The sequence below is a fragment of the Prionailurus viverrinus genome, chromosome A2, assembly GCF_022837055.1.
Source record: "Prionailurus viverrinus isolate Anna chromosome A2, UM_Priviv_1.0, whole genome shotgun sequence".
NCBI classification, from domain to species: Eukaryota; Metazoa; Chordata; class Mammalia; order Carnivora; family Felidae; genus Prionailurus; species Prionailurus viverrinus.
This window is the reverse complement of record NC_062562.1, coordinates 37417326-37431521: the sequence shown is the minus strand read 5'-3', so window position 1 is coordinate 37431521 and position 14196 is coordinate 37417326.

Genomic DNA, 14196 nt, shown 5'->3' with positions numbered 1-14196 from the left:
CCTCAAAAATCAATAAGTATTAAAAAAAAAAAAAGAAAGAAATCTACATGTATGAGAAAAGTAAGAGTCCTTTGACCAAGAAAGAGAGGTTTGCAGATTTAAGACCTAAATTTTTAAGGGATGAGATTATACCAGTGTTCTCCCTCCACATATGTAGAGTATGACTGCAGTTCATTACTGATAGAGAGAAAGGAGGGAATGAACAAGAAAAGGCAACAGAATCAGCAAGGGGAACTTTCAGGGTCTTTACTAGAACTTCATAAATACGAGGAGATAAGCCGAGAAAAATCATCAGGCCAGCTCACGTCTCCTCAGAATAAAAATATTTTCCCCAAATCATGACTCTCTTTCTGATGTATTATAGAAGCAAATGCGACTCGTTTTAATAGCAATTACCTGACAAACACCTTTCAAAATCTAGATACACAGATTTAATTTAAAAAAACTCTATGCCATGCCACCAGGAAAGTTTATTTTTAATAGCCGATTTTTATGTGTCACAAAAAAAACAATGGTTTGTGCTCCCTCTGTTGGCTTTTCAGGAGCAGTTAATTCATGAATCCTGTTCCTGGAGGGACCTTGCCAAAGCTGGACGCTCCCGCAGCTGTGGCAAGGGACGATCTAAGTCCTTCTCCTTAAACACAAAGTCATTCTGATTTCACTCCGAGCAAATAACACAGAAAGAGAAAATATTTGGTAACGGGACAGAGCCACATCACAACTAGAAATGACTGTGCGTGCCCCTAAACTATCAGGTCAGAGGTAGGTTTTTTGTGTGTGTGTAAAAAAAAAAATGTATAAAAAATAATTCTTTTAATCATTTGAGTCAGTGAGGAAACATCTTCAGGGAGTAATTTTCTGTTTATTTTCGTAATTGTTTTTGTCCCTCTAAGAGATGTAGGTGTAACGTCATTAACAGAGAATACTAAAGTGAGAACCGATTCATTTTCACACTCTGGCGAGGGTAAGTTAAAGAGGAAAAAGACTAGAGTTCCACTTAATTTAACTTATCTTCCTATTAAAAGGAGAAAAGTAAGTCGGCGATCAAAATTATTACACGTAATAATACCACTCACCTTCGTGGAGCCTGGCAAAGCCTCCTGAGTCTCTTAATTTACTGGGAAAAACCTGTTTGTGATGAGCATTAGTCTCCAGGGTTTTAATTTTTTCCAGTTAAAGTCTACTTATGGTGTCTCAGGCTAGAATATTTACTCTGAGAATTTCAAAACTCAAGTATGTCAACGTGCTTCCCCAGCTTTAGTGATCACACAAAACCCACCCCGGGGGTATTGTTGAAGTGTCCCTTCTGTCTCCATAGGTCCAGGGTGGGACCTGAGATTTTGCATGTCTAATGAGCTCTCAGGTGCAGCTGCTGCCTGGGGTTCCACATAAAAGATGGAGCCCCACCCACGAGATTCTAATTCTCCAGGCATCGGGAGGGGCTGGGAAGAAGACTGAACCCTAACAGCCCCAAGTGATTTTGATAATCAGGTAAACTCGCAAAACCTATTCTATTGAATAGGATGTACATGTAGCTTGCTACCTTAGGGTGTAGTGTTGTATAGGGAGGTTATAGCTTACAGATGATACTTTGTTACTCACCAAATGCAAGAACACTTTCTATTCTTCAAAGACTATACCTACCATGGGGAAAAACCCCTCTTTTTGCTTTTGTTTTGATTTTTTTTTAAATTTATTTTTGAGAGAGAGAGAGAGAGAGAGAGAGAGAGAGAGAGAGAGAGAGATGGGGAGGGCAGAGAGAGAGAAGGGGACAGAGGATCCGAAGTGGGGTCTGCAATGAAAGCAGTGAGTCCTATGCGGGAATCAAAGTCATGAGTCATGAGATCATGACCTGAGCCGAAGGCAGATGCTCAACCGACTGAGCCACCCAGGCGCCCCTGCTTTTGTTCTTAAAATACTGATTTCCTTTCAGCTAGCTAGCGATTGGTCAGAATGTCTTTGAAGCTGTGCCTGTCTCCCGGAGCAGTGCCTGATGTGGCGATTTGACATGTGGCATTCAAAAAATTTTTCGTGTCAATGTGGTATGTTTTCAAAACGCTGACTATTGAGCAAACATCCCCTTCACCTTGCTTTTTGTCGGATTTCAATCTGATAGTTGTGACTCTTGCAATCACGTGGATAGTGTGTTAAAGATGTGGTTATGTGTTTGGTGCTCTGTCTGAGCTAGAACCATCCTACCAGAACCCAGGTCAGAAAGTCATTTGCGGAGGCATCAACTGAGGCAAGAAGTCACGACATGCTTGCCTGACTTCTCCGCCAACAAGCCCTGTCTGCATATGCACCCAAGGCAAAGCAGGTGCTGACCTCTCGGCTCATGGACACTTCCAGTTTGTGTGCTCTCTTTTCTCTTTCCTGAATCTAGCTTTGGACTGGGTGATACTAAGTAAGGTTGCCTCTTGCTTAGACACACACGAACCAAACTTCACCGCAAAAGGGGCACTGCAGGCAAATTAGAGACAGATTGAATGTTCCTTTTGAAAAGAATCCAAATGTCTATTCACTATGAAAACAGAACTCCCCCCACCCCTATCCATGACAATAAGGCTTATTCTCATTGACTAGAAAATTGGACACATTGGAATACTGTACTCACTCCTGACATTCAGCAAACATTCTAAACTATTTTAGACATACAATAAGTATATAGAGTAATATGACAAATACAAGAATGTATACCACCTAGGTTAACAAATAAAACATCAATGTAGCCCAAATCCGTGGTGTCCCTCCCCTAGACCATTCTCCCTCTCCCTCCTTGATAAACACTAACATGCAGGACTGCTATTTATCATTTTCTTATATGCCTTTAAGCTATTATTATACATGTGCAGACACTTAAGGAATAAATAATGTTGTTTTGGAGGGTTTTGAACTTTATATACATATAGTTATCATACTTTACGTACTTATCTGCAATTTGCTTTTATCACACAATATATTTTTATGTTAAGTGTGGCTCTAGCTCATTTATTTTCATGCTCTATCATATTGTATGATATGAACATACCACAATTCATAAACCCATTCTCTTGCTGATGGACATTTACACTGTTTCCGTTTTTAAAATCTTTGTAACAAGGGGTGCCTGAGTGGCTCAGTAGGTGGAGCGTCTGACTTCGGCTCAGGTCTGATCTCACCCTTTGTGAGTTCAAGCCCTGCTTGGGGTTCTGTGCTCACAGATCAGAGCCTGGAGCCTGCTTGGGATTCTGCGTCTCCTTCTCTCTCTGACCTTCCCCCGTTGATCTGTGTGTCTCTCTCTCAAAAAAGAAATAACCATTGAACATTTTTTTGAAATCTTTGTCACAAGATTGCCCTGAATATTCTTCAAATTCCTGGTGCAAGTTTACGACGGTTTTCTCGGGCACAGTATCAATTTTACTACATGTTGACCTGGCTGCAATGTCCAGTATAGTAGCCACTTACCACAAGTGGATACTGAACCCTTAAAATGTGGCTAGTCTGAATTGAGATGTAGTGTAAGTGTAAATACACACTGGATTTCAGAGACAGTGTGAAATAAAGAATGTAAAACGTCTCAATAACTGTTTAGATTGATTTTATGATCAAACGGTAATATTTAGGATATATTGGTTTACATGAAATATATCATTAAAATGAACTTTACCTGTTTTTTTTTTACCTTTTTAAAATGTGGCTTCTGAAAACTGGGGACTTGGGGCGCCTGGATAGCTCAGTTGGTTAAGCATTCAACTTTAGCTCAGCTCGTGATCTCGCGGTTCATGGGTTCGAGCCCCGCTTCAGGCTCTGGGCTGACAGCTCAGAGCCTGGAGCCTGGCTCAGATTCTGTCCCCCTCTCTCACTGGCCCCACCCCTGTTCATGCTCTCTCTCTCAAAAAATAAATAAAAATTTAAAAAAAAAACAAAAAAGTCCAAAACTGGGACTCACATCTGTGGTTCACGTTTTATTTTTATTGGTCACTGCTGACTCAAATCATCTTTAAGGTATTTATACCAATTTAGTCTCTCACCAATGATCTGTGAGAATGCTCTTATATGCTTACATGGTTTTGTTAAACCCTCATATTTGCCATTTTATCTGTGAAATAACATCTTTGTGGTATGATTTTGCATTTAACTTGTAACTTATGAGGTTGAGAATCAGACTGATTTATTGTCTGTTTTGGTTTCTTCATTGATGTCTCTTGACCATTTTCCTATTGGGTTATTTGTTATTTTCTTATTGATTTAAGGGGTTCTTTATATTCTCATTGTATATGTCTTGAAAAGTTTTCTTTTCCATGGTCTCTTGATATATAGAAATGTTTAATCTAATGCATCCATTTATTGACTTTCAGAACCTCAGCTTCTCAGTAGATAGCATTTTGAAAAGTTTTAGGAGGAGCAAGGAATTTTAAATTTGTTTTATTTATTTATTGTTTTAAATGTTTATTTATAGAGAGAGAAAGAGAGGGAGGGAGGGGTTGAGGGAGAGAGAGAGAACCCCAGGCAGGCTATGCCACGTCCACACAGAGTCCTATATGGGGCTTGATCTCATGAACACTGAGATCATGACCTGAGCTGAAATCAAGAGTCAGACGCTTGACTGACTGAGCCACCCAGGTGCCCCTTAAATTTGTTTCAATAACTGCTTTATCCCCAGCACCTAAAACAGGGCTTGGTATGAATGGGCACCCAACAAGTATTTGTTGAATGAAATTATGTCCCCTTTCTGTGGTTTTCCAGAGTCCATATCATGCTTTCGTCATTAGCTTCCTTGCTCAGGATCTAGAATATCTTTCCTGTTTAGCTTAATGCACCTTGCTTTCATTCCCTCCGGAAGCTCATGGTCATCAGATCTTTAACTCTAGTGATAATTTGTACTTACATGGTGTTTGTCAAAGTGGATTGCTGGCAATAACAATTCCAGAGAATGTTAAAAACGTTATGTGAAAACTAGATGATCATAGACAAAGGGTTTGTGAACAAAATCGGGCAATCTTTTGATGTTACAGGACGTTGGAACCTTTGACATGTTAATATCATTGTGAACATCTAACACATCTAACACAGTGGGGTAGGTATGGGTTAGAGCATCTTCCAAACCTATTTTACCAAAAGCAGGCTTGTTTAAAAAAATGTTTTTGTGCATCTCTGTCTCCGAAGAATACACTTTTTAAAAAGTCATGCATAGACCCACGGGAGGACTGAACGAATACCGAGATTGTGATTGCACACAAAGCAAAATGTTGAATGGGGTCAATATTTTGGACCCACTGAGTATGAAACTCACACATATTTAACTCACATACCTGAATCTTTCAGGGTGAGTTGTTTCCTTAAAAGGTTTAAATCCCTCCTCCTTCACAATGTCTGAACAAGCACACCGCCCACATTAGGAAGTACACTTTAAATTCATGTAATGAATAGAAGGTCCTAAAAGTTAGCACTTTTTTCAAGTTAGGGAGAATATTTTTGAAATAAATGCTTTCTAAAATGAAATATTTCTGTGCCCGTGGAGATTTCTCTTGCACAACAACTTAGGAGAGAAAAACATTCTCGGTCCTTTTTTTTGTATTTTTTTCTCTTTTATTTTAAATTTAGCATTTGTATTGAGAAAATATGTTCTCTTTTAACACTATACGAATTAGTTCTGTGAGCATTAGAACTTGGTGTAGGATAGGCAGAAAAGCATGGTATGTGTTTGCAAACAGTGGGAAGAAAGTGGTAAGTGTATAAAATTCTATTTCATTTGTTTCTGATTTTAGGCTGCTAAGTCTTTCGATTTGGAGGGTAGTTAGAGACGATATGATAACAAACACAAACAAAAACAAACACCTGATCCACAAGAAGGGATATCAGGTTGGTAAAACAAATTTGGAAGACAGGTTGGCAATATCTATGAAAACTAAAAATGGACATTTCTTTAGGTCTAGTCTTCTCCATTTCTTGGCAGCTAACCTGGAGAAAAAAGAAATCACTGATACACATATTCAGAACTAGTCACTAAAATATTCTTTGAAAAGTGGAAAATAGAAAAATTATCGATCACTTAAATGTTGGTTGTTAGTAGAATACCACAAAAACATTGGCTTAGGATATGGAATAATACAGAGAGGTTAAAAAAGAATAACAACTCTATCTAATGATATGGAGAGATCACCAATATATATGTGAGTGGAAAAAGCAAGTTGTACAAAAAAAACATATAAATAATCCTATTTTGTTTTAAAAACACAAAAGCTAAAAAACAAAAATAAAACCACAAAAGCTGTGTATTTATTTCTACATCGGCTCTAATTGTGGTAAATATATACAGCATGAAAAAAAATAGTTCTAGCTGATGAGGGTAACTAAATTGAAAAAGATGGTCAAGGGAGATGCAAAAAATGATTTCTTCTTGTATTGCCTGTGCGATTACACATTAATGAACAGAATTTAAAGAGACATGTTCTTTCAATTTCTCTTTAACCTTTTTACACATTTCACTGCACCACATCTCAAATTTTGTAAAAAACAACTCATGTTACTGATCTTTGCTATCTAAAAAAAGGCCTAACTGATAATTTTCTGCTTACCATTTGGACTTGCATTCTCATATGACTTTAAAGAGTATTTCTTGAAGGAGGAATGAGGGACGAAATGGAGGAGAAACGCCCTTTTCTCCTTGCGATAGCGAGAGTAACTTTTGAAGATTCTCCACTTGACAATTTTTCTTCAGGACAGGACATGTAGAAACATATTTGCCAACAACAAAGCCAGTTCTGACTTTGAGAAACAGAGAAAAATAAAAGCAGTTCTCAGTGAAATTCCTTTGAAGACCTATGCTGTCCATTGTCTACATTCTCCCTCTGGAAAGGAATCAGCAAATATGTATGCGGTGGCTGCACCCCCAAACTGGGCACTAGATTAAAAACATGCCAAAGCAGAGGCACTAGATGCATGCCAAGATCCGAATCTCTCGGGCTGTAAAAACAGGTCGAGAGGTCTGCTCAGTTGAAACCTGCAATTGGGTATTAGGGAGAGCAGAGCTGTGTTCTGGGGGGTGGAATTTATGAACCTCTTCGAACATCATAAGTTTGAAATTTCCAGACAAAATTGAGCCTCGTACGGTTCCATTTATCACACTTTCCATTTCAGGCCGGCTGAGAGGGAGGGAATTTAAGTGACAGCTGGCTCACCCTCACCCCCAGGCCACCTGATGAAATTGTGGAGCAGAGCCTGCCTGGCACGTAGGAAGCGTAGGAAGCGGACGAGAGGAAGGGGACTGGCAGGGGAGGGGGCCGAACGTGGTGGTGGCATGGTGGCGGCACCAACCCAGAGGAGCACCTGATGGGAGGGGAGGCAGGGGCTAGGGGTCCGGCAGGAAGACCTGAGGACGAGCATGGGAAGAAGACTTGCAACCAAGGCCTCGCGCCAAGAGGAGGATAAAAGAGGATGAATCAGAAGGGCAGGGAGTTAAAAATAGCCCAGCTGTTCAAGTAAGTAGAGCCGTTGAAATAGAGGGGGATGTTGATTTAGAAAAGTAATCAGTCAGAGAAGCCTGAACAACAAAAGAAACACAGAAAGGTACTGCCTGCAGGAAGAAAGTCTCCGGTGCATTTTTATTACTGCTTTTAAAATGGAGAGAACTGTAAAGGTGGGTGGAATTATTTCAGCGTCTCTAAACGTGTGGCTACCTGCCTCCCTGTGGCCAGGATGTTTGCTTGGCCGCCTATCAGCTCTTATTTCCTTAGAAAGTTGGAGAGTTCACTTATCCACTCCCATCAGAGGTGTGGAAACCATTCCTGGATTCCCTGGGCAAGAAAAAGTGACAAAGAGTAAGAAAGTTCCAGTTTAGCAATTCATGGCATTTCTTCCCCCTTCTGTTTTATTTCAGGCTACTATTTCTCTCTGCTTTGAGTTTCCGTTAAAAACACTAAATATTTGCGGTGTGTTTTTGTTGTAGTTTTCAAGATCTCACCCACCCCCGCCCCAAAGTTACCTTTGGGAAGAACAGATCATAGACTCCTAGAAATTCAAAACTGCCTTGGGTTAATCCAAGGCATTTTTCTTTTTTTCTTTTTTCTTTTTTTGAGGGGGTCACTTGAGACACATCACTAGGACCAGTTTGTTTTGGAAACACATTTAGCGGAATTTTTTTTTTTTAAGCCGTGAATACGTCTGTGTTGGCCATAAAAGCAAAGAGTAGATTTTGCCAACGAAAGAGGCCCTCAACCCCAAATGAAAGTGTTGTGCATACAAACAATATGATGCTGGACCTAAAGAAAACTAGTCATGAATCAATGACAGCGAATTCCATCGATAGCTACCCTTTCGATTTACAGGCGGTAAAAAACCTTGCCCTTGAAATCAACTGTGGTGCTTTCTCCTCACAGACCCACGGAGATATCAGTCATTCTGCGAAATGAAAGTTGGTACTTTGATAAGCAATTAACATGTGCTTCTTTCAGACAGAGCCAAATGTTTCATCAGATTTTTAGATAACGGCATTTCAAGCCTTTCATTGAAACGCACATGTAGCGTATTAGAAAAGGTCCCATTTGAAGCTATTGCTGAGATTACAAAGGAAAAACATCTCTCTCTCCAGCAAAGCCCTAACAGTTGGCCTTTTTTCACGTGAGCTTTTGCACAAAAACTCCAGGCCACAGTCAACAAGAAGCAACGTCTCCTGAGAATGCCCAAGTTTAAGTGATATCTGTTGGTTCAGGTGGTCATGCGGAGCTGTGAGTTGTTTTCAAGTGCATCAGAGAGATTGCCTGCTACCAAGGAAGCGAAAAAAGAAACTGGCTCAAGAGTGCAATTGATTTGAAAATAACTTAACAATCTGAACCACATTATAGACTGTGGCTAACCCATTGTTCTCTGAGATTCAGAGAGGGAGACAATAAAATGAGATGTTCCTTTGGAATTGACTGTGCTGATCCAGCACTTTCCTTGGCTCCCGACCAAGAGCATCAAATCTGTACTTTGAAAATGTAAGAGGCAATACTCTGATTGGACGGGATGCCATAAGATACTCCGATGGCTTACACTTCACTTGGGATCGACTGGAAAATGTGTGCTGGAAATCTCTTTCACAACTACAGAATTTCACTTCCAATGCAAAAATATCTTGCACGCTAAAAGAGAAGTAACACCACTCCAGAGAAAAGCATTGGCTGTCTCCCAGATTAATATGGGGTTATGGTCCATGATTGGGTTAGATGAGGTAAAAATTTCCCACCACTCTTCCAGATATACAGGAAATTGTTGTGCTTGAAATAGATTTGGGCTAAGTAACTAATTAAAAGAATTTGGATCAAGAAATGTGACATGGAATGTGATGTGGATATTTCCAGTTCTTATTCAGGAAACCTTATTGCAAAAAGGTTGAAAGATAATTGAGAAAATAATTTATATGGTGGTGAGAGTTATTTGTGTGAAGATAAAATACAGAGTCCTTTTCATTGAGATGGGGAAGCTGCCAAATAGCTCTTGGTGATAATTCTATGCACAAAATTTTCATAGTGGGCTTCAATACCTTGCCAGATGAAAGCTTTTGCTCAGTTTAAAGTTGGAAAAGAGATTTGAGTCTCCACCAAGGATAATGTGTTAAGCTTGGTAATTAAAGACTGTTTTTCATAAATAATGCCAAAAGCACATTGGGAACAGTGGGCTCATATATTACTGTACTTTAAAGAAATCAAGGACCTAATAACATTCCCGACAGGATCGCACACACACGCACGCACACATACAAACACATACACACGCGTCCACCAACATCAGGACATGAAATGAGATTCCCTAGTTTTTCTAACGAATATTGTTAAATACTAATAAAGGAGAGTATGCCTGTCAATAATGACAGGTTTAAAACATATGATAAAAGCCTTCAGTTCCAGAACCCAGTGCTACTCAAAGTGTGGTCCGTGGTCCGGTGCTGGTCCATGACCAGACCGTGAGCTAAATAGTACAGAAATTGAGAGTAAGCATTTAGAAACCGTTATAGCAATAAGAGAGCGACCGTTGAGTGTCACCATTTAAAAATGAGCTTGCATTTTCTATTTCCTTATTATTTCACTTTCCTATTTCAAATCTGTGGTATTGTATAAATGCGCTGGTTCACAGCATTAAAAAATACTCTTCACAATTTGAGAAACCCCGACATTAACTATACTTTGAAGAATCTCAATGCCTATTACTTGAATGCAAGTTATCTTTCCCGTTTTAAGAAGGTATAAGATTTATCCTTCATTTCAGGAGGAAAGCCAGACACACATTTGAATCTGGCCAATGTTGCCCTTACCAATCTTATGGCTCTCTCTCCCCCTCATGTATTCTAATCCCATGCCCTTCTCTCTGTCCCTCACCCGTACCGAGATCCTTCCAGACTTTGAGTCTTTACCCTTATTCTTCCCTGGAATGCATTTCCTTCTCTTCCTCCAACAAGTTTATCTTTGCGATGAATGCCTTAGCTTAAATGTCACCTCTTTAGGCTGAGGCTTCCATAATTCTAAGAGACAAATAAAGTCCTTCCAAGACACCCTTAATTATTCTTTTCATGCCACTCTCATGGCTGCTATGTGTTTTTAAATTATTTATTATCTATTTTTCCATAGTAGACGGTTGACTCAATAAGAGCCAGAAACTTGCCTATTTTTTTTTTCACCGCTGTGTGCCTAAAGCCTAGAGCAATGTATAACACGTTGGCATATGGGTTCGTCGAAGGACTGAATCGAAGGTCTGAATATCTATATTCCCTTAATAAAGTTAGGTAAGCCCCTCAAGGATAACTTTTATTTTATTTATTTATGTGTTCTTGACATTGTAGCACAGTACTTCGCATAGATGAGCTACTATGAAAAAGTGTCTTGTGAAGAAATTTATGAATAAATCTATGGTCCTAATGGGACCATCTGGCTGGGTGTCCCATGTGCACTAAGACTCGTGTATTTGCAGCTACGTTCATCACCTTCCTCTGTGGGTCTCAGTTTCCATCACCATTCACTGAGGCTCCCAAGCAAGGAAACAGTGCCATACTTGATTCTGTCTCACTCTTGTTCCTGATCATCAGAAGAAAGAAAATTGAAACCAACTTAAAATTCCAATATTTTTTTAATGTCTGATTATATTCTTACTTTTGTTCTTCAGGACTCTTTCTTCCCTTCCTTCCCTCCTTCCCTCCTCTTTTTTTCTTTTTGATGTAGACAGATTTACGATATTTTTCTTTATGACTCATGCTTTTCACGTCTTCTTTAGAAAGTTCTATGTGTTTAGCAGTCCTACATATTTCCTGTAGCAGACCCTGGAACTTGGCCTAGCTACCTCAGTTTTTCTTACTGGTTCTCCATGCTCACTTCTCTGCCTGTATGAGCTTTGCTTCCAAAGACTCCCACTTGCAACTTTCCTCAGAGAACTGCCCTGGGGTTATTGGAGATGCTTCTACGCTGTGTTCAGAAAGCCAATGGTCCCTGGAACTTTCTATCTTCCTGCGGGCAGCATGAGGCCAGTGACCACTTCCTATGGGACTAGAAGATCCTAGCTCCCTTGCCTTGAGGCAGAATGAACTCTGAGGCATAGTGTATTCTCCAGGGCTCTCCTAGGGACCCCGCTAAAGCTGAGACCGCACCTGAGGCTGGTATGACTTCGACATTTCACTAGAAGAACCTCAGTGCATTAAGGAACTACCAACATACAGTCACCTCTTCCTCTAACCAACAGCATATGAAGAGTATAGCTTTTACTATTTCTTAAGAATGTAACGCTGTGGGGTGGAAGGAACCAAATAACAAATTGTAAGTTGAAGCTTCCCATGTACCCGTGTTTCATGAGGCAACTCATTAGAGCCCCTGCAAGCTTGAGAGAGGAGGTAAGCTGCCATTGGTGAGGCAGGTAGGGTTTGAGGAAAGAAAGAAGAGTGTCTGGACAATGGATGTGGCCTACGGAGCTGCACGGGAGAATTGAGATGAAAGGAAGACACCGAGTAATACCTTATGGAGACAAAGAGAAGCTTATAACCCACACACATATATATCTTTACCTACCTGCAAAAGTGTTTGAGTCTGCATAGAGAACTTGATCTGACGTAAGTAAGAAATAGAATCTAAAGTCAGTGTATATGGTACGTATTATTAAAATATAAATAATGAAACACTAAGTCACACTCATTGTGGGAGGAGGATGATGCCCATGAAAAGCACAGAAGAACTGAAACCTGCAAATGGAAGAACAGATTCGTGTCTCTCATCGAATGTTCGGGCTCGGAGAGAAGCATATTGAGCGGATGGTAAGCAGAGTAGTGACATTTTTAAAGTTGTTCCTTTTCTCTTTCATACTTTGTTTCACTCTTTATGAAGCAATGGCATGTAAATTTAAGAGGGTTAAATGAAATGTTTATATGCCATTATATTATATTAGTATATCGAGGCGATTCCACTGTAAAAAAACCAAAAAAGTCAAATGGGTTGGCAAAATGGTTGGGGAACATAAAGGATCACCCAAAAGAGTTTATGGAAGCAATGGAAGGAGAGGAAGGTCTTCATATGTCCACCAGAATTACCCTTCCTGGGAGGGCTATTAAGACAACCATGAAGGAAATAAAAGTTTTTCCTTGTTCAATGACTGCGAGGTCTACAGTTGCTTCTTAATTAGAGGAACCCATTTAATTAATTTTTTCATTAAGAATTTTTAGCAATGGGAAAAAACTTGCACACATACAGGAAATGGATAATTATTTTAGCATTTGGTGGCCTTTTATTAAATATTCTGAAAAATATAAACTCTGTAGATGCCAAATTTTGCAACATGATCTTCTTCAGTCTGTTACTATACAGAAGTAAGCAGCTGAGTGGAAAGAAAAGCAAAGTTTCTCTGCTCCGAAGAAAGATGGCTTTTATTTATCTGGCCTCCCCTGCTGCTCCTCTCATTGCTATTTTAGAAAGATTACACTTGTAAAAAAGTTTGCTTGCGGTACAGTCTTAGACCAGGCTTATTAATAGATGCCCCCTTTTATTTATTTATTTATTTATTTATTTTTAATTTTTTTTCAATGTTTTTTTTATTTTTATTTTTGGGACAGAGAGAGACCGAGCATGAACGGGGGAGGGGCAGAGAGAGAGAGGGAGACACAGAATCGGAAACAGGCTCCAGGCTCTGAGCCATCAGCCCAGAGCCTGACGCGGGGCTCGAAATCACGGACCGCGAGATCATGACCTGGCTGAAGTCGGACGCTTAACCGACTGCGCCACCCAGACCGACTGCGCCACCCAGGCGCCCCGATGCCCCCTTTTAAAAAAAGGACCCAAATGAGTCAACTTGATGAAAATAAAAACACAATGCAGTTCAGTTTGATATGTGTTTATCAGAAATCAATACCTCTGTACCGTGGATTAAAATTTCGTCATCTGTGTTTCTGTCTAGAAACCCAGTGTTCATTTTTTTTTTCCTAACAGAGGATAAAAATACACAAAAATTATTACTGAACAGGAGACCCAACATAAAGTTCTATAATTGGAACAAAAAGCAGAATTTTTTTTCACTTCTCGTCAAACCCAGGGACATGAAAAGATGAAGCCTGTAGGCATCAGATAGGAAGAGACTGGCTGCTGGCTTTGGAAGCTCGGGTCGGTCTAACCTTGTCCCTTACTAAGAGTGGGAACTCAGGCCAGGAATGCGATGTCTCTGAGCCTCGTCTGCAGAAGGGGGATGATGCTATGTTCATGAACTGGTGGTTAAAGACTTGATATGTGCCGAGCACTTGGGAGTATCTGGCCAGTATACCTTTGATTTAGATTAGCTATTGTGAGTGCTATCACTTGACACAGTACTTTCCTTGTCAGACATCTGTCTCCCCACCATTAAAACAAGTAGACTGAGCAAGACTCACGCTTCCTAAAGAGCAGGGCGCAAACTCCTGGTCTTAAAGCCAAGACCATGTAAGGCGTTACAGGACACGATACCGAATGCATTTGAGTCTCGACAAGAAAATTATATTCCCATTGCAAATCTCATCCAGATTTTCTCATCAAGTCAAAAAGAACATCATCGTTTGGCGCCGGAATGGCTTAAGAATGCTTATTATTTGAGAGGAAAAACAAGACTGAACACCCTTCACAGGCAGTGATAAGATTTTGGTACCACGCGCCATTTTTTATCACATTTATTTTTAAGGTTACCTTCTCTTTATGACAGTTGATACTAGTTTTAATTTATAATAAAATCAAAGACTTTTCT